The sequence below is a fragment of the Schistocerca americana genome, chromosome 6 (assembly GCF_021461395.2).
Source record: "Schistocerca americana isolate TAMUIC-IGC-003095 chromosome 6, iqSchAmer2.1, whole genome shotgun sequence".
In the NCBI taxonomy this organism is placed as follows: Eukaryota; Metazoa; Arthropoda; class Insecta; order Orthoptera; family Acrididae; genus Schistocerca; species Schistocerca americana.
In genome coordinates, this window is record NC_060124.1 from 339,105,376 (window position 1) to 339,127,749 (window position 22,374).

A 22,374-nucleotide genomic window follows, 5' to 3' on the forward strand; every position below is an offset into this window, starting at 1 on the left:
ACGGCTGTTGCGTGCACACGACAGAAATTAATTACAAGAAGCAGGCGCAAACAGCAGGCTGCTAATGTCTGTAGCGTCTAAAATGGCGGCGCTGACTTCAAAGCAACGTACAGCGCAAGTCTGCAGCGCCATCCAACACCACCTAGACGAAAAGGCCGAACTACTGCTAAAACTCGAAGCTGAGACGTCAGTGAGAAACGGCGAAAGTCAACAGCTCAACATCTGTCCTGTGCTGTACCAACAGAGTGTTGGATATAAAAAAAAACAACTCGTTGTAATTTGTGATCGTTAGAAAATTGTTATTTCAACAAATAAAAATTATACTTAGTGTTACTAAGTTGTGTCTGTGTGAATTTATACATTTATTCAGTTTCATACTAATTACTGTTATGAGGCGTTCAATACCAAAATGTAATGTAAACACACAGCAGGAAACAAAGTTCATGTGTTTACGTTTCCTAAATACGATGTAAAGAGCAAGACATTGCTCCATTACTTCCAAGGCAGTATTTCGCAGATACCATTTATTTAGTGTAAGTTTTGTTTTGAATGTAATTTAGAAATGCATGTGTTAGATTATGGTATGTTATTGTTCGTCGGATCACTTGGCTCGAATATTTTACTATTAATAAATTTCACTACTCATTTTTCAGAAGTGTCACAGGAATTTCAAAGCTACCGGCATTATCTAAGAAGCATTTGCCGCAGTTAGAGAAACCGTGACTGCTGCACTTTCAAAATCAATGCTTGATTCAAGTGTCGTGCCAGGCATTTTTCTGACCTGTCCAACCTATCTTCAGGTGCACAACCATTCAGAGAGCGACCAGAGGAAAAAGGTCGTTGGAGGCAGCATTATTGTAGGAAAGCATCAACACTGGTGTAGACTGCCATAATGAGTATTTAAAAAGAATTTCATATTGCAGCTATCATGAACTAAAAGCTAAAGTTAACGAAATATTTTTACAGAAGAATTGGGTGAAAATAGTGACAGAAGACTATATTAGTTTTATTTGTATCAATCTACCTGTGCAGTCCCATTATTCAGTTTGTAATGTGAATGATAATCATTTGAAAGTAGAGATCTATTCGAAAATAACTTCATTAAACCAAATTCTAGTCACTCAATTTCTTCTTGATATTGTATTGTTAACAGAAACAAAAAAAAAAAAAAAAAAAAAAAACAGAAAAATGCGTCAGTGTTTTGTAGAAAAATATGATTTGGAAATGTTTGAATATTTTTACTAAACCACTACTGTACCTTCAAAAACATCCCAGATGTTCCTAACAGTTCATACACACAAAAATAGTGCATCTTCTCAAAGTCGTCAGCGGCTTTGCTTATAAACGTGCAAGTCATGTTGTATATGCTATGCACGAAATTAACCGCAATTATGCGTTCGTAATTCTATTAGGCTCATATTAACATAAACAACTATATGTGTTTTCCCTGTTAACTAACCTCTTTCAAGTATCAATTCAAAAATCGCTAGTTTTACGAGCCACATAAGTCTTTTGGTGTAAGCTGCTGTACGGGCTTCGATCGCTACTTGGGTATAATGTCACGATTCGGTTGTTTGGTCTTGTCTCTAGATGGTGTTGCGCCATCTCCCCTTATTATACTCCATGGTTTTGATCAGCTGGGGGACGCATATCTCAGGTTGTCTAGTGAAGAGTATCTGCACGACGTATACTAGTGTCCAAAATTAAAGTAACAAACCGAAATATTGCAAGGTTGCGTTTCTTTTGCAACAAAACAGTGTAATCAGGCGATAGTAAAGTAGAAACAATATGACGAATACAGAATGTAAACAACAGCAATATTCATAACGGTAGACAACTTCATTTTTTTTAACTTAATAGATTTACACAAACATTCCAACAACTCGTTAATGCGCTCAGTGTATGGTGTGACCACCTCTGGCAGCCATACAGGCCTGATAAACGATGGAGGGTGCTGTAAGTGATGTCATCAATCTCATGCTGAGGCAATAACGCTCATTCTTCCTGCAACACTGCTTGCAAGTCTTGCAGAGTGATTGGTGGATGCTGAGCTGATGCAACCCGTGTCCACAGTGCATCCCAGACATGCTCTACAGGATTCGAATCGAGAGAGCAATCAGCCCAGGCCATGTGTGCAATATCGTAAGTTCCAAGGAAACGTCAAGCACCCATGCTCTATAAGGTCGAGCATTATCGTCCATCAGCTCTAACACGGGGCTCACAGCACTTCGCAACAGCTGCACGTGGGTTCCCAAGAAGTCACGTTATCTGACAGTAGCTTAGCCTTGCTGATTTCACACGTACAGTTTCAAGAAGAGGTGTCTGAATGGTCAACATAATCCCTGCCCACGCCATTAGGGACCCTCCTTGATATCGGTCTCTTTCCACCATGTTTTGGTCCCAAAATTGTGTTCCACGTTCCCTCCAGACGCAGATCCATCAAGAATCACTCCCCAGACCAAACCAGGACTCATCAGTCGAAAGATGATTGGCCTACTGATCGACCATGCAGCTCAATTGTTGACAACTCCACTCTAGACGTAGCCTTCTTGAAAATGCATCAGAGGTACACATACAGCTGGTATCTCACAATAAAGCTCACTTTGCCGAAGCCTTGCCTCGCTGCAACACATCCAGTGGATGCTGCGAGGTCAGGCTCCCGTCGCCGTGCAATACTGAGGCGGTACCGCTGTGCCCATTCAGCCAAATAATTGTTCTCTCTCTCTGATGTTACAAGTGGACGTCCATGCCTCGTCTTCAGGATAGTATCGATCTCTATAAACTTTCGCCGCGTGTGAGAAACAACAGAACGATTCACATTAAGTCATCGGGTCGTATCAGTTTGCGACTGTCCTGCTTCCATCCTTCCCATGGCCCTCCTCCACTGACCATGGTAGGCGTCTTCTCTGTGCCATACTGCACCGTCTGTGACTGCGCACACAGCGATTGCGGATGTGGGACTACCCTGCAAACACTATCCCGTTTGAGAGGTGTCCTGAGGTCATCGTTGGAGTGGATGTCCGTTGACCTGAATGCCATCTTCCGTGCAGGACACGATTGTACAGACATCTGTCGACAGTTTGGATGATTACGAGTATATCGTGAATTAGACACAGGACGGAGAAGTAGTGGTTTGTTGCTTTAATTCTGAACACAAGTGTAGTTTGAAGGCAGGACCCTGCCGGCGGTTAGGATGTGAGTTCGCATGGCCCATGTGGAAGCGGAAGGCGCTTCCTGTTTCTCTGTCGCTGACGTTGTGCGCTTGCCCTTGGCCATATAGCTGTTCCTCGCGTAGTCGGAGACCGCAGCAGCTACCTTGTTCTACGTATTGAATTAAGACGTCAGCGTCTTGTATATTAGTGAGAGAGGCGTTTCTAAGCTGTAGTATTCAGGATTTCTGGTGAGAGCATTTCCTGCTAACATTGCATTAGCGTAGTTCCATATTACATGTTTTTCTGCTTCGCCGATTTATTCTCACCGTATGCAAGGTGAGATCTGTTTGTTCCATTAGAAGCTTTGTCCAGTGTACAAGAATCAGTATCGGTTTTTCATTAAGTCATCCGTGGATACAGGGCGTATGTCAATGCACTCACCCACTCATCTAGTAACAGTATGTGGTTTGAGAATATGTGGGGTTCTTTTCTATTTTTTGAGACTACGTAGTATTACATTTCCACGCGATCTGAAGGAGGACGTATGTATCTACTCTTTGTGAACTTTCATGCTACTAACTGAATAATAACGGGAATTAATTTCAACCATACCCTTTATTATTTTCCGTCCCATAAACATTACAAAACTTTACGAAATTTATACTCATTTTACGAGCGTTTATTTACCCCTTTTCCACCTTTGTAGATGATGTAAGCACAGCTCACCTAAAAAAGTCCGCTTTTCGCAAAATTATTAGAATAACAAACTGCTTTCGGCAGACGGAGCATCTAATAGCAATCCACGGATATCACAGGAGATACTGAATGGATGAAACGACAAAATATAAAAATGGAGTAAAGGAAACTGACGAAACAGAATACAGACGTCTAAAGAATAAGAGGGATAGAAAGTGTAAAATCCCTGAGCTAGACAATAAATGCACGTCTATGGAAGCATGTATAACTAGCGGAAAGATAGATATTGCCCAGAGAAAAATTAAAGAGGTCTTTGGCGAGAAGAGAAGCAACTGTTCGTCTTCTCTACTGTGAAACACAACTCTTCTACTGAATAAGTGTCCATAACTCTTTAGGTATGCATTTTAGAGCACGTATTGACTGGAGATTTTTTTCTTGTTTTGGTCTATACCACCACCTTTGAAAGTAGCGTAGCCTATAACCACAGCAACAACAGTGCCAATACATGTAGTCCACGGTCAGAAGAATCAGAGCGATTTTCGCTTATAATTTTCGAGTCAATCGTTTCCGGACCAGGTCCTTTACCTCAGACTGATAAATTTACTCTTTTCCATCATACCTGGAAGGTACAAAAATCAAATGACAGTTATAAGAGTCGAGGAGCATGAAAGAAAGGCAGTGGTTGAAAAAGGACTGAGAAAGGGTTCTAGCCTGTTCCCAATGTTTTTCAATATGTATATTGAACAAGCAGTAAAGGAAACCAAAGAAAAATTTGGAATAGGAATTAAAGTTCAGGGAGAAGAAATAAAAAGGGAGAAGAAATAAAAAGTTTGAGGTTTGCCGATGACATTGAAATTCTACACTCAAGAGTCAGAGAAACAGGTACACCTGCCTAATATCGTGTAGAGTCCCCGCAAGCACGCAGAAGTGCCGCAACACGACGTGGCATAGACTCGACTAATGTCTGAAGTAGTGCTGGAGGGTACTGATACCACGAAACCTGCAGGGCTGTCCACAAACCGGTGAGAGTGCGAGGGGGTAGAGATCTCTTCTGAGGAGCACGTTGCAAGGCATTCCAGATATGCTCAATAAAGTTCATGTCTGGGGAGTTTGGTGGCCAGCGGAAGTGTTTAAACTCAGAAGAGTGTTCGTGGAGCCTCTGTGTAGCAATTCTGGGCGCGTGTGGTGTCACATTGTCCTGCTGGAATTGCACAAGTCCGTCGGAATGCACAATGGACGTGAATGGATGCAGGTGATCAGACAAGATATGTAAGTGTCACCTGTCACGAGTCGTATCTAGACGTATCAGGGGTCCCATATCACCCCAACTGCACACGCCCCACACCATTGCAGAGCCTCAACCAGCTTGAACAGTCCCCTGCCGACATGCAGAATCCATGGATTCACGAGGTTGTCTCCATACCCGTACATGTCCATCCCTTCGATACAATTTGAGACGAGGCTCGTCCGACCAGACAACATGTTTCCAGTCGTCAACAGTGCAATGTCGGTGTTGACGGGCCCAGGCGATACGTAAAGCTTTGTGTCGTTTAGTCATCAGGGGTACATAAGTGAGCCTTCGGCTCTGAAAGCTCATATGGATGATGTTTCGTTGAATGGGTCGCACGCTGGCACTTTTAGATAGCCCAGTATTGAAATCTACAGCAATTTGCGGAAGGGTTGCGCTTCTGTCATGTTGAACGATTCTCCTCAGCAGCGATGTCAGAGATGTGATGTTTTACCGGATTCCTAATATTCACGGAACACTCGTGAAATGGTCGTACGGGAAAATCCCCACTTCATCGCTACCTCGGAGATGCTGTGTCCCATAGCTCGTGCACCGACTATAACACCACGTTCAGATTCACTTAAATCGCGATAACCTGCCTTTGTAGCAGCGGTAACCGATCTAACAACTGCACCAGACACTTGTTAACTTATATAGGCGTTGCCGAAAGCAGCGCCGTATTCTGCCTGTTTACATATCTCTGTATTTGAATACTCATGCCTACACCTGTATTTATTTATTTATTTATTTATTTATTTTGAGCTTTAGTGTAGAAACTTTGGGTGTATTTTCACTTACACATAGGACTTCAGAATTTAATTTTTCGAAAGAACCATCCTATTTTACGAGAGTATAATTCTTGCATACCTGAACATACAACCGTCAGTTGGGGGTTCCTATTTAAAAAAACGCAGTTGGTATCCGTTTGACCAATGGCAGCGCCATCTAGCGGGCCAACCATAACGCTATGTGGTTTCCCCCTTCAAGCTAGACAAGTTTCGTTCTTTGTAGTTTTTTCTCTTGATGCTTATTTCGTGAGATATTTGGTCGGGTCACGATAAATGGACCACCCTGTATATCGAAGCTGCAAGTGGAAATTTGTGCCAAAGCCGGGCACCCTGCTTATTAAGGAAGTGCGTTAGCCACTAAACCACCTTGTCACAGCGGTTGACAAAACTGCACTGATTACCCTCGCACGGCTGGATTCAAATTCTCGCTGGCGGCGGTGGCCGAGCGGTTCTAGGCGCTTTAGTCCGGAACCGCGTGACTACTACGGTCGCAGGTTCGAATCCTACCTCGGGCATGGATGTGTGTAATGTCCGTAGGTTAGTTAGGTTTAAGTAGTTCTAAGTTCTAGGGGACTGATGACCTCAGATGTTAAGTCTCATTGTGCTCAGAGCCATTTGAACCATTTTTTCAAATTCTCACTGTCACCCTGGTCTACTCTAAACTTAAACATTTTGCTGAGATACTATTCCTGAACATGGAGAGCCTCGGCATTATGCTCGTGTGATTGGGACGGCAGTGAGGATTTGGATGGTGGATGGTGGCGCGCCACGGTAATGCGTGCTGTTGTGTGAGGCGCTGAGGCGAGGTGGTTTAGGGACTAACGCACCTGACTACATAGCGGGAGACCCGGATTCTATTCTTGGCCCCGGTGCAAATTCTCACTCGCCGCTTCAGTCTATATACATAAAGTCTCTGAAATTGTGTCATTTCATTTCCCATTGAATGATTTGGGATTGGTGAATCCTGGACAATGTTATCCGGCAACAGCGATGTATTGAGGAACTGGCTTTACGGTATGGCTCGGCTCTGAGCACTATGGGACTCAACTGCTGAGGTCATTAGTCCCCTAGGACTTAGAACTAGTTAAACCTAACTAACCTAAGGACATCACACACATCCATGCCCGAGGCAGGATTCGAACCTGCGACGGTAGCGGTCTTGCGGTTCCAGGCTGCAGCGCCTTTAACCGCACGGCCACTTCGGCCGGCTTTACGGTATGGAGTTGCTTTTCGTGGCAAGGATGGGTCCCCATTTTCCGCTTAAGAAAGTCCTAAATGAGGAGGAATATGGAAGCATTTTACAACGTTGTGTATCGAGTACAGTAGATGAGCTGTGTGGAGACAATGACTTGCTGTACCAGCGTGACAATGAACCTTGTCATAAAGCAGCTTCTGTGAGGCAATGGTTCGTGGACAATAACATTCCAGAAATGGACTGACCTGCCCAGTGCCAAAACCTGAGCTCTATGTAATTCCTTTAGGAAGAGTCAGAACGTCGACTTCGTTCTAGACTCGAGCGTCTAACAACACTGCCTTCTCGGTTTCGCAGTTGCAGGAAAATGTGCTGTAATTACTCCACAGCTATTCAGAATCACTGAAAGTGTCACCAGTACAATTCAAGTCGTCATAAAGGCGACGGATGAACACGCTCCAAATTAATGCCCACTAATCAGTGCGCGAATACTTTTGATCAGATAGTGTACAGAACGATGCTGACAACCTTCTTCCCACGCACAGTTTGCGAACTTGACGGAGTGGTGCAAATAACTGTCGTACGTCATACATCTTCTGCCACACACCGTGTGATGCAGGGACATCTGCATACGTCCTAGAAACCGACGTAAACTCCACGTCTTTGCCATCACAGACGGTTTGCGGTAAACCTTCGAAGATGACTCGCGGGAGGGGACTTCCACTCGCGCTCTTGTGACAGACGAGCAGTTTATCTGTAAGGACAAGCACACTAACGGTCACCAAACGGCGATAACCCAGGAACGGGGACATTGCACGCTGCACGCGTCTTCCGCTGGCCGACTTGACCCGCAAACAAGACTGTCGGGTTAACAACATTGCTTGTGGGCAAAGTATCTCTGGTGACCCATTCACACTGGTTTGCTATCCTTAATGTTTCAAACCAAAACCAAGTTCAGTTTTTTTTCCATCAGACTTTGAAGAAAAAGCCCTTCTTCTGCTGCCGTTTCCTGTTTCTACAAAAGTACATTCACCCTCCACATTGAAACGGACATATTTTGACCTTCCTTTCGATATTCTTGTGACAGTGTTTCAATAAGTCGATATCTCGTAGGAGGTAACACAAAACTACTTTATTTTTCTTTTTTTTACTTGCCTTCGGTTATCTTGCGACTTACGTGTGTTAACATATTATGAGACAGTGTTATATAAGGTGATGTTATTATTTTGAGTTGCAATTTCATTCGCAACGTTTCTGTGTATGTTGTCTATGTATGCTGACGGGCCCCACACACAAGCGACGGATCCCAGTGATCCGTCGAATGGGCGACCGATAGTTTCGCAGATCGCACACTTGTGGGCAGATGGGAGCTATCGGTCGCTGATCGCTGATTACATAGCAATCTCAGACGATTTGATGAATCGCATGCAATTCGTGTAAGCAGTATGGCTGCTTGGGTGATTAGCGGCTATGTGTCCCAATATAACTGCAACTAATTTTTCTACTTGATAGGTGTGCTTCTGCAGCTTTCTTTCGTTTCGTTTCGCCCACACTGAATACGAACTTTATTCATTAGTATTTACAATTCTTCAAGGACCGCAAACTACACTGAGAACTGAACTGGAAGGCAGAGTTGGCATTTATAAATAAGAAGTACATTAATGCAAAATACACTCTAATATTTTTTGGTGATTAGCATCTACACTTTGAACCCTCTGCTGTAGAAGCATAATTGATAGGAAGTTCTTAGTAATAGTCGCGATCCACTGAGCGCAATGTGATGATTCTCAGTTACTTATGAAACAATCGCACGATTAATAAGTTCGAATGTTCAAATGTGTGTGAATTCCTGAGGGGACGGACCGCTGAGGTTATCGGTCCCTAGACTTTCACACTACTGAAGCTAACTTACGCTAAGAACAACACACACACACACACGCACACACACACACACACACACACACACACACATGCCCGAGGGAGGACTCGAACCATTAATAAGTTTTAACTTCTAAACAGAAGGACGTATCGTAATGTTCAATGGATATTTTAATTTATATTAATTTTATTTTAAATGGTGAGGGCAAATCTGTTATACAGCCATACTTGAGTTCCTTGTCATTCCACATAATCCAACTCTCCCTCATAAAAGTTATAAGAAGAGCTATGATAATCAGCAGAGTTACTGTTGACAACGCTTCGATAGATACTTCGAGTTTTCGAACAGATTGCATAAATTCTTGAAATTAAACTGTAAGACTAATGAATGAAAATGGAATTGAGGACTAATAAAGGAAAAATGAGCTGTATTAACAAAAAATGGTTCAAATGGCTCTGAGCACTATGCGACTTAACTGCTGAGGTCATCAGTCGCCTAGAACTTAGAACTACTTAAACCTAACTAACCTAAGGACATCACACACATCCATGCCCGAGGCATGATTCGAACCTGCGACCGTAGCGGTCACGCGGTTCCAAACTGAAGCGCTTAGAACCGCACGGCCACACTGGCCGGCTTGTATTAACATTCTGGAAAGATGCACACAACTCACTTGATGTCAGTGAAAAATGTACTATACTCCGTAAGGTAACTGACAGTCCCCAATAAAAGTGTTTTAAACAAGATCAATAAATTACGATTTCCGTTCTTTTTCCTTTAATTTTTCTTTTTCAATTATACGTGGGGATACCGAGATTAACTGCCACTACTGCTGTTAAACATAGCAGTTTATTTTTAATAGCTGTACTTTACGACACAGTGTCGTTCATAATACTGGTTGAAATTGTTTGGCAAATCGCTCGTGTGTGGCGGGGTCGAGGCCAGCCATCCATTGCAGCGATATCGCATGGGCCGGAACGCTGCGATCCGTCGCTCGTGTGGAGGGTCCTTCAGGTCCGGTAAAAAAATATATATATATATATATATATATATATATATATATATATATCTGTGTAAAAGTTTTACGAACGAAAAGGAGACAATTGAGGGGAGTATTGGTCGAGGAAGGGGACGCGGATGTGTAAGACGAGAAGTCGCGAGTGTGGAGTAATTTTGAGGAAAGTTTGTTAGTTTGTGAAGGCTTAATAGACTGGAAATACGAATCAGTTTGGACATCACTATTTCATCAAGGTTTGTACTGATCAGCCAACCAAGCCAAATTTTTGTGATACATAAGACGAGCCAGAGGCTGCAATCTTTATAGTTACCAGTTACTGATAAGTGGAAATTTGACTGAACTTGTTCTGCACACTGAACTGTCATTTACTTCATACAGAACTCTGGTTAGATGTGTGAAGGCCAAGCTTGCACCATTCTGTTTGAATGGAACGATAAACCGACGGCTAGATATCTGAATACGTAATTAAGCTCCCGTCATTGTTAAAAAGCAACATCTGTGTATAAGTTGCTAGCCCGATGCGATCCAGTCCCATATTCGGTCTGAAAACTGTTAAGGTTTAATTTCTTTTGTGCGTTCTGTCGCTAATCGACGAGATGCGGAAGCCGTAAATTTTATTTCAGGCTCGGTTATTATTGTCGCCTCCAGCTTGCAGCGGATCAGTAGTCTTCGAGAACTGCAAACGAGACGGCTCCAGTACAGCCTTCACGGCAGCGGCTGCACAGGATAGACAAGCCAATACATCTGTGACTTTAAACCCGACTCCATGTTTGCTTATATCATGTAATAACAGAATCATTATCCTAGTACCAGATAAGCTGAGGCGAACTGCCTAGACTGTGATAGTGATTCTTTTAGGAAACAAGTAACAGTGTTAATTTCAATTGCAGTAGTAGCACGTAATTTTCCGTCGCAGTGAGAACATCACAAATAGATGTGATTTAGCAGGAGTTGCGTTTATGCACCGAGAAACATATTCTTCCTTCTTTTTTGTCGTACCTTGAGGTTACGAGAATTATTTATTTAAATACGTATTGAGAGAGCACTCATAAGATTAAAGGTTATTGTCCTTTACTTAGGTAAAACCATATTAAAGCTACATATTGCTGTGAAGCGCAAGAGAATATCTTAGTTTGTTTGACAGCTACTTGACAGACTACATACACAGGTGCCATTAACTTTCAGTGAATTCATGTACCAATCACTGCTACGATTAATCGAACTCCCATAGGATTCAGATCATCGTAGGCTATTAGTCCGCACAATAATTGACACTTCGCTATTACGACTGGTCTACCAATACACATCAGCAAAACTATTCTATTCACATATTCTCTAGATAATCATTCCGGAAAACGTGTTAGAGCAAACCCCACGCACACTACTACTTTCGCACCTTACTGTTAACCCACTGACATACTAACATTTTTCCCTGCAGTCTACCCCATATTTACTATTTAAATTGACGATAATCAGCATTTTTTAGTATTACGCAATTTTATCAAAATTACATAGTTTTTATATATAATTCTTTACAAATCCACCCTTACTGCTTATTGAAGTGATAATGAGTGAAGATAATATATTTCGATTTCCCTCCCCCCTCCCAGAGGGGTGGCTAGGGGGGGGGGGAGTTGGCAGCAGCGTAATACGCTGCTCTGCAGCCTACAGTTAAAGTAAAAAAACATAATGAGGAGATATAACAATAAAAAGGGGTGATAAAACGATGACTGTTTAAAACTGGTACATGACGAAAAGTTGTGAAGAAAACATAAAAAGCAAAGAGGTCAGTGATGCTGATTAAAAACACTTAGGAAGTAGACAGGCACAATTAAAAAACATGGCGACAGTCTGGTTTCTGTTCACAGCACTTTAAAAAGGGGACGCACAATACTGAACACTCATGGAAAACACTGCACTGTAGAGTACGAAGGCATATGGGTATGGGGGGGGAGCAAGAGGACACGGACAGATGACGGGTGGAGAAAAAGAGGGGAGCCGATGGAGGGAGAGGGCACAGAAAAAGGGGGGAGCATGGCGGACGCGAAAAAGAAGTAGGGAAGACAGTGGGGGAGAAAGAAAAACGACTCGGAGATAGAGAATGGAGTCAAAGAGAGGGTAGGTGGAGAAAAAACAGAAGGGGAAGGGAGGGAAAGGGAGCCCGGGAAAAGGACAGAGGGAAGGAGGGGGAGGTGAGGATCATAGTTGGAAGATAATACTGTTTTATAAGTTTATGTTGGTGTGATACACCTGAAAAGATACAGGCATGTGCATGGCCATTAGACATTTCTCACACTCTGTGTATCACTTTTCGTCTTCCTTGCTTTGCACACTACACAATTTCTGGAGTGTGTTTTCTACCTGAAAATGATCGCTTATAACTCGCAAAATATCGAAAGAAATCGATTTCTCAGCTTTCCAATGGTATATAACATGTCATGCCACCTATTAACAGAGAAGAAAAAACACTAAGAAGAAGCTTGAGCTGCTCGGCCCTACTTACAACCAGAATGTAATCACGGGCTTGAAATCTGCGGCCGCCTGTTAGCCGATTATATAAGCCAAACGATTAATTGACAGCGACTATCCTTACAGCAACAACTACAATATTTTGTGTATTTTTTCTGTTATATGTTTTACTGTACTCTTTGTTTTGTAATTATGGGTGTGAGTATATCTGTGTGGCGCGTTGATCTTAGCATTCAGGTGTAAGGTAATAAACTAGCTGTCAGATATTTGAATAAATACAAGGGCTCAGCTTGGAGACTTCCCGTATTAAGTCGAACTTACAGAAGAGACGTGACATCTGGAGCTCTATTCGCTCAACAAGGTTGTGTGGTGCCATGTCGTTACAGAGTCATTAAGTGTCTACGACAGCACCGTATACAGCTGCTATCAGAGTTTCAAATGCTCAAATGTGTGTGAATTCCTAAGCGACCAAACTGCTGAGGTCATTGGTCCCTAGACTTACACACTACTTAAACTAACTTATGCTAAGAACAACACACACACCCATGCCCGAGGGAGGACTCGAAGCTCCGGCGGGAGGCATCAGAGTTTAAATTACACGGAATGAGGAGAGGATATCGACTGTTCTCATACTTGTCATTTTCTGTCAGAGCTAACGTAGAGCACGTTAAGGGGTAACAAGCTCTACGAAACTTCCTGCCAGACTAAAACTGTGTGCCGGGCCGAGACTCGAACTCGGGACCTTTGCCTTTAGCGGGCAAGTGCTCTACCACCTGAGCTACCCAAGCACGACTCACAACCCGCCCTCACAGCTTTACTTCCGGCAGTACCTAGTCTCCTACCTTCCAAACTTCACAGAAGCTCTCCCGTGAACTAGTGCTGCAGCTGGTCGCAGGTGATGCTCCAAAAACGAACAGTAATACTGTGCATTGACGGTATGCCGTGGAGGAACATAATGCGTTAGGATAACACCATCACAGTCGTACACCATAACTTTCACCATACTGGGGCTCTGACGCATTTTTTACTTTCGCGGCGACCCATAACGCTTTGCGAAAGAAGCGGCGACACTTTCTGCGCAACCCACCCATCATTTTGCACGACAATGCGCGGGAGCATACAGCGCATGCTGCGGCTGCTCGGTTCGGTCGATGGGACTGGGAAGTATTGTACCATCCACCATACTCCCCGGACTTAAGTCCTTGTGACTTTGAACGAGCAGCAAACACATGGTGTAAGAATTGGTACAACATTGCTAATACAATAATGTCCCTGTTGCCGTGTGTCGTGGTTTAAGGCATGCGTATACGTGCTGTCTGCAAGATTTGTCCCTATCTGGTCTTCTTGATGTCGTCGGTGGGCATCCGTTATATTGCAGAATGGCACGAACGCTAGTCTGGAAACATTTTTGAAAAGTGACGTGGCAGAAAAGTACAGTGCTTCATTGCTTTAAAAGATTAAAGATACGTCTTCCATTTCTATGGAAATAATAAATGAGGGGGAAAATTACGATAAGAGTAATAAATTAAAAACTTAAAGACAATTCACAGAGTACAAGCAAAATATAAAGTAGCTAATATGCTGTCTGTGTCTACATAATATGCCTTTATCTGCTTGTAGTCCTTGAAAACAGACTAATTAACACGAAAAATAGTGTTCTTCAACCTCAGTTTTCGCCCTTTAGCACTGACTATTCGTAATCCCCTAATAATACTACAATATCCATTATAACATGACTTTTTGAGTAGTTTCAAAAAATTAGAAGCAACATGAGAAGACTGGTGATTTTTTTGTAGCATTCAACAGCTTATCAATTTTCGAGGAAAGCTGTGAATGGTGGACGGACTAAGTTTTTCTTTATTCGCCTATTTAATTCAATATTTTCACTCTATGTATCTTGAAACTGATTGAATCTAAATTTTTCAATCTTTTTCTTCCATTTCTACGTCCATTACAGAAAATGATAGGAATAAAAAACCGAAAACCGGTTATTTTGAGCGGTTTTAACAGTGAAGTTAAACTACCATATAAAAAAAATGATATAACCGAAAACCGGTTGTTTCAGCGATAACTAGCACCCCTACTTTTAGTTGTGTTTCTTAAGTCAGCAAGTCGTTACGTTGTTACAGTAACTTTGCGACGACGAAATATGCGGTGCCAAAGAAAGTGTGTTTTGAATAGTGACGAAATGACCATGCTCACAATAGCAAATATCTATTGTTTTATTTATTTCCTTTCTATTATACATCTGTTAATGCTGCTCAAATAAAAAATTGCAGAACAGCTGAACAGCATGTTCTGTAAGCACTGTTAGCAATGGCTCTTAGTTTTAAGAGTCCAACAAAGCTGACTGATCAGGGTTAGCTTTGGCGTAGACTAGTGGTCCCCCCCCCCCCCCTTGAGGAGTAGCATGTAATTTTCTCAGGAGTAAAAACAAAAGGATTCAATGGTGTTTCGGTGACGAAACAAATTTTTTAAAACATCGTTATTATTATTACTATTTCGTACGAGTGAAATACTGGTTACATAAATTATCAATAATTTCATTTTCTTTCAATTCCTGATATAATGTGGTTGAGGTTACAGCTCATGAAACGAAGATATGTACATCTTTCTCACTTATCGCACTCGCTGCACACATACTTTGTACTTTCCAAAACGCATCTGTGACAGATAAATGAGATATATACATCACAATGCTTAAATATACCATGAACATCCCTTTTCCAAGTTGTGGCTAGTTCCTGTAGTTATTCACTTTGCAACAATAAACGAGCTAGCTGACAGCACAATACAACAATAACTGTGTGATGACTACTGCATTGTTGTAGGAGCTATAATAACTAATGACAGTGGTAATATCTTTCATTTCAGAAGTAAGGAGGGAAATGGAAGTGCAGTGTGTGGCTGAAGCACGCATTGCTAGGGAGATGAATCGCACACAACAAGCATATTTTGTAACAACTGCCTACCCTCTATGTGAACAGTTAACGTCTTTTTCAGAAAAGGACTTGTTGGCAGCACTCAATATACACTGACAATTGTTTTATTATTTCATAAAAAAGAAAGTTGCTAGAAATAAGCCTTATGAATTGTCTAGTTCATTCTTTAGTTCTGATGCATAAACTGAACTAAAAACAAGGTGTTCCTTTTAGTTCAGTTCATGCATTAGTACTAACTGTAAAAGAAAACCAAACCTCCGCCTTACAATATGTATAGGAGGGTCAGAAAGACACAAATGTAAAACTTGCAAGAAGTCAACGCTACCGTCTGTCGATGGGCACAGGCCCAGAACTAGTAACGGTATAATAAAATCATTTCAAGACAACTGGAGGCTGGTTGATCCATTTCCTACAGTGTAATTTATAAAAACAGCTGCGGTGTTCTCCAAGCAAAAGGGATAAAATAAAAACTAAGTATCATTTATCTTTAGTTATTTTAAAAACAAAATCTGTCACGGCTTTTTCTTTATTCCATTGTTTAGATAGGTGATAGGTGCTTAAGTTGACGATGATGGCGGACTGGAGAGCAGGGGTGTAGGGGGGGGGGGGATGGCTAACATCTGATTGCACTCTTATTGTTTCACAATGCATGGAAACCGTTATCGTAAATCGACAAACAGTGAGTGCTCTTGCTTCCTAGCTGGCAGCGAAGTAGCGCCGATTTCGTGTTTATAAACATAATTAAAGATCATACAGGGTGTTAATAAATCCTAGTATAGCCCATAGTATTCTCTTTTATGTTGTTTGTCGGAACATGATATTTATTGAAGTACATCGCTTATTATACCTAAAAGTCTAAACTATAGTTATTTTCTGAATAAAATCTCGGTTTTCAAGTCGCGTCAGTTTGAATAAAACTCTCGAGCTTTCGATGGCCATCTCCGCCATCGTCGTTAAAGTAGCGCTACTGACTGCTACTAGCACGATTTTCCGCTTATATAGCCACGACTGCACCCTCTGGCGCCAATCAGAGAGGGCCTAAACGGCGAATGCGCGGAAGTTGATAGGGCAGCTCATAGCACCTCGAGCTCGCCGCGGGACCGAGGCCTACGGGAAAGACAGGCCGCGGCACGTACGTCACGAACGTAGGCCTGAGCTCGCTCGCTCGCTCAACTTAACAAACTACGTTTCTACATCTGTTAGCTCGTTACTAGGTGTTTATGTGCAAACGAGAATTGCATCTTCTACTGGAATCCGCTATTATGGAGTCTTACTGTTGTTAGTTCTACAATGACCGGAAGTCCATAGGCCCACTTATAATTTGTTATGGCTGTACTGGGGTACAATAAAATTAAAATTGTACCAAAGTGATTAGAAGTTGCGTAAGGCATCACTTATTGTATGAAATGAGGACTGTTAACAAAAAGAGACAAAATACTATAAACAAGCCGTTATACTTTTATATCGATAATTGATCTTAAATTAAATTTTGTTGTAACACTATTAATCAGTAAGACTTCATAATAGCAGATTCCAGTAGAAGACGTAATTCTCATTAGTACGGAAACAGTCGTAAGTTGACAGGTGTAGAAACGCGTTTAGTTTGCTGAGTTGAGCGAGCGAGCTAAGGCCTACCTTCTGACGTACGCGCCGCGGCCTATCTTTCTCGTGCGTGGGCCGCGGTGCGGAACCGAGTGACGTCACGTGGCGCGAGGGGCCGGCGCCATGTTTGAAACTGCCGCTCGCACCTTCCTACATACGTCAAGCATTCGTTGTTGCTTCGTTTCAGCATCCAAACCTCGCCCGCTTGCCCTACTAAGTTTGTACTCTTGGTCTTTATTACAATTGTTGCTATTCATTCTAACCTCAGCAGCCTCTTTTATAACGGAATCCCAGTATGTTCACGAATGTGTTTTCAAACTGAATTTTGTCTCCGTTTCCCAGACAATGTTCAGCTGTGGCGGACATGTCAAGCTCACTTCGTTTAATATTTCGCTTGTGCTCTGTACAACGCTTTGTAACTGTGCGAATTATCTGACATATATATTGGTAGATGCTACCGGTTTCCCAAGGGGCACCGTATACACCAGGCACACTAAGGACTACGTCGTCTGTAACAGGGCGCAGCATATCTCGTATCTCGGCAGGCGGGCCGGAACACTGGTCTCAGTACATCTCTCTGCAGCACACGTCCTAGCTTCATGCTCGTTGCCCCACAGTATGGCAGGAACGCAGCGGGCTTGGCCTCTTCTGCCGATTCACAAGCCGTCCTTCATCAGTGGCACCTGGAAGCGTTTGCTATGTCTCTCTTGCTGTAACCACTCTCTCTGAACACGTCTCTCAAGAGCTACAATTCAGACGGTATGTGGGCGTCGTCAGGAATAACGTTTGCTCTGTGTTCAGGAGTGCTTTCTTGTGTACAGGATCGTGAAAACTATCGGCGTTCAAGTATTGATCAGTGAGCGTCGGTTTCCTGTATACTGAATGACCAAGCCGGTCTCCAGCCTTCCGCTCAAATGAAACATCTAAGAACGATGGCATGCCACCCTTCTCTATCTCGATGTTAAATTTAATGTTAGGATGGACAACGCTCATGTGATCGACGAACTGCTGCAGCGTATTTTCAATGTCAGACCATATCAGTACGGTGTCATCTTAGGAAACAAAACGGACGCAACGCCACCGAGTGCAGAGCCTGTTCCTCAAATAGAAATTCGCGACTGCCGGAGGCAACGGGGAGCCCATCGGTTTGCCATCCGTCAATTCATAACATTCGTTGTAGTACAAGACGTACTTTGTCGTTATGACATGCACAACTTGACGATTCCAGTTGGCAACTGTTGGTCCAAAAGATTCAGATGCACTGGTACCCTCGTAAAAAGTGATACTACGTCCAGACTAACCGTTATGTTTTTTCGGTCTGTTTTCATTTTCTTCGATGTTTTAATAAATTTCTGCTAGTTTACAGCATGGTGTGCACAATGTCCCGGTTTTGGAGCTAACAGTCCTGCAAGATGTTTCTCCAGTATGTAGGTGGGTGAGCTTATTGCATTAACAATAGGCCTAAGAGGGACATTTTCCTTATGTATCTTCGGCAATCCATAGAACCTGTGAGGTCTTGCTGCACGGGATATTAATTTCTTCACAACTTCGTCTTGGAAACTAGTTAACTTCCCTGTGTTCCTGACGATGGCCTGTGTCGAATCACGATAAGCTTCCGGGATGAGACATCTTTTAATATATGTAGAACCTCCAGGTAATAGTTTTCAGTGTTCAAAAGCACAGTGGCACTTCCTTTGTCAGCTAGTAAGACAAACAAGTCCTCGTTCTCACGCAACACGCGTAAGCCACGTCGTCTCTGGCTAATATTAGATTTCGGTTGCTTACCTTTCGTCAATGTATGGCTGGTGGCTAGTCTGACGTCCTCAGCTACGTCGTGCGAGAGATGCCGAATGCACTGCTCTGTTCTACTACTAATATCCAAAATTGGCAGACGTCGCGGGACTGATGAAAGATTGAGGCCTTTGCTCAGCGCGGCCACAGAGCCGTCATTCAGTTCTTGAGTAGAGAGATTACAAAATGTTCTTTGAGCCTTGTCATTCCCCACGTCAGTTCCTCCTTGAGTTAAGCAGTCAAACTTGTTACACAGTTTAGACATTGTCCTGTGCAAACTTGCAGCTGTTGTGCTGCTGTGGCTGCGTCCACCCACTCCCAATCGAATGGTGACAAGGTTGATGACAAAAACTAATGCCAATCAAATAGGCTTCTGTCGTAAAACTCAAGCTCCTGTCTCGTCTGCCATATCCAATTTCTCACTATGCCGTGAACTGTCCTCTCCAAAATTCTGTTCACAGCAGTTCGGATGTGGTACTTAACAAACGAAAAGCGAGGAATTACCTCCATGTCCCGGCAGCGTTGCAAAAATGCTAAAGAACTAAACAGATGTGATTTCTTTTTCTGCAGTCTTTCCAGCAGTCTGCTTCCATCCCTCGACAGTGTACAGCGTGCGCGACATGTGTATGTCTACCACGCCTCTCGCATCCCTCACGTGGCACATGTGTTCCCAGTCCTGATTACTCTCACCCGTAGTATGTTGATGACAATGGGATCCTTTGTCTATACCGAGATGCTACTCAGCAGTTCAATTTGCCTCCCTTGCCCTCCTGCGGGAGCGTGTTGGGGTTGGCTTATTCCACGTGCTGGACATGTTACTGCACTTTTTGTTAGTTCCCAACAGAAAGTCTGGCGCCATTACCCGAAGGCCGTCACTGCACTGCGGTCTCAAGCACACTCATGCTATCACACATTCACCCAACTTTTATTACGATTGGCGTTTCTTTCTGGAATTGAGTTAGATCCTCCATTCCTTACCTCTTCCACGAATACTCCGGACAAAGACTGCACACGACGCATTACAAATGCATCCGCCCCCCAACCACACCGAACAGAAGTTTTCCCAGATCAAATGGCGTCATGAATGGAAGGCGGTGCATGCAGGTTTTCTCGACTCCAGTACATCTCTGTCAGTGGTAAACAAGTCAACCAGTCTCTTGCGCCTCGCTGCCACATCCTTATGTGTTCACTGTGGTGTGGACGACACAGACACCCACCGATTCTCATGTGATCCGTCGTCTGACGTCTGGAGGCGCGCATAGCATCTCTTGTCTTTCCTTACCCGACGGACACTTGTTCAGATGGCTTTCCAGACGCTGTTATTGCCCCACGTGATTCATCATCCCGCAACGAAAACTACCGCTGTGAGTTGGATACGAGGTCATACAGTCCACTACCTCTGTGGCCCCGACGAAAAATTGGAACTGGGTTATTGGACATACCTTAATGATCGACACTGTGCACTTGTTCGCAACCCCAGATACAAGCAATTCTTTTCCAGTTTTCTAGGGACCGCCTTTGGTGGCCCGCCTTCCAGCTGGAACGTTCAAGCTATAACATGCTGATGCTTATTTTGCCGACAAGATGCTCTGATCGAACTACAAACGGAATGTCCACAAAAATTTAGAGTAAACACGTTTGGGTGTTCCACCATCCGAAGGCGTGAGCGACTCCCGAAATTCTGGTACACAAAATAGAAATTTTAAAAAAAATTAAAAATTAAAGAATAAAATAAAAATGCCCTCTGCAACTCCTTTCATTTTCATCTTACCGCCCTTTCTTTCCCACCTCCCCCCCCCCCCCGCCCTCTTAGTAATAGTTGTTTTTGGGGTAGGCATAGGTAGGTGCCGACGCCTGAAAAGGTGCAGTTCATTTTTTTCCTGAGTGGTGATAGCAAGTAAATCTTTTTTTATAGTTCTCTTTCCTGTCCAGGAGAGATAAAAAAATGTGGTTAGCGTGCAAGCTCCGTAATTGGTGGATCGTTGGATTGAGTTCCGCTCATCGTTTTTCTTTTAATGTATATTTTTTCGACACTAGTCATATTATTCATATGAGCGCGGGAGTGGCGGCGCGTTTGAAGGTAACTTGAGTGCAACTCGAAAACTAAGGCCCCTGGCGAAAAAGTATCCCAGTAAAATTTAACTTCACTAAATTTCCTGCAAAAAGGTCTTGTTTATTTTTTCTGTAGGACCAATTAGCGCGTAGCTAGCGAGAGAATATGACAATTTTGCGGCCGGCCGGAGTGGCCGAGCGGTTCTAGGCGCTTCAGTCTGGAACCGCGCGACCGCTACGGTCGCAGGTTCGAATCCTGCCTCGGGCATGGATGTGTGTGATGTCCTTAGGTTAGTTAGGTTTAAGTAGTTCTAAGTTCTAGGGGACTGATGACCTCAGATGTTAAGTCCCATAGTGCTCAGAGCCATTTGACAATTTCGCGCGTGGTATACGAAGGCCATTTATAGCGACGTGGACTGCATGAAACGACAGCAGTAGGGGGCAGCTGGATCACCATGTATATTGTTGTATCGTGTGTGCCGATTATTACCGCCAAAAAACAATAACACACCGTTCCCTCAACTGTAAACACTTGTTCACAGTACAAGTGAATGATAACAGTGATGTACTGTGTGCGAATGCGCATTCGCTTGTCATCGCTTCCATTTGCTCTGGTGTAAAGGGGATATGACGATTCGTAGAAATAACTTTCCATTTCGAATTAAAGCAATATTTTTCAGTGTAAAACAGAAGCGCAACGTCACACTCATCGAATCAAGAATAAGGCAAGAAGCTGAAGCTATTAAACTTGTATTTAATAATTATATTCCTACCATTCTGACTGGTTATTGGGAAGGCAAATTGTTGCCCGCATTAAGCGTTAGGAATTAATAGAACGAAAGGTTTCCAATCGTGGTTTCTTTTTGCATACAGAGAGCACTTCATTTGCGTGGAAAAATTAGAAAATTATTCTGGTAAGGAGCAAGTGCAAGCCGTCTTCACTGCATTTACAAGGAGTCTACTAGAAGACAGTGTAAAAATTCTCTGCAGCAAATACTACTGTTCTGAGACTGGTCGCTTCCACAATGCGTATATACACATTGAGCAAACGTTTGACAGAATCGTAGTATTTTTCTTGCTTTCATCACATTTATAAACTAGTCTTAAGCAATTTATTTGCCTGCCGCTGTGGCCGAGCGGTTCCAAGCGCTTCAGTCCGGAACCGCGCGACTGCTACAGTCGCAGGTTCGAATCCTGCCTCGGGCATGGATGTGTGTGATGTCCTTAGGTTAGTTAGGTTTAAGTAGTTCGACGTTCTAGGTGACTGATGACCATAGATGTTAAGTCCCATACTGCTCAGAGCCATTTTAAATTTATTTGAAAGCTAAATGCTTTAGTTTGCAATTAGTTCTGACATACCCCTCTTCAAACGTGACAAAAATGTCACTGTTCAGCGTTGCAAGAAGCATGTGGAGAAGCATTTTAATGTATCAGAAATGGATGAAATGCTCGAATTTAGCTAATGAACTACAACAAGGGCTGTTGAGAAGTTATTGTCATAAATT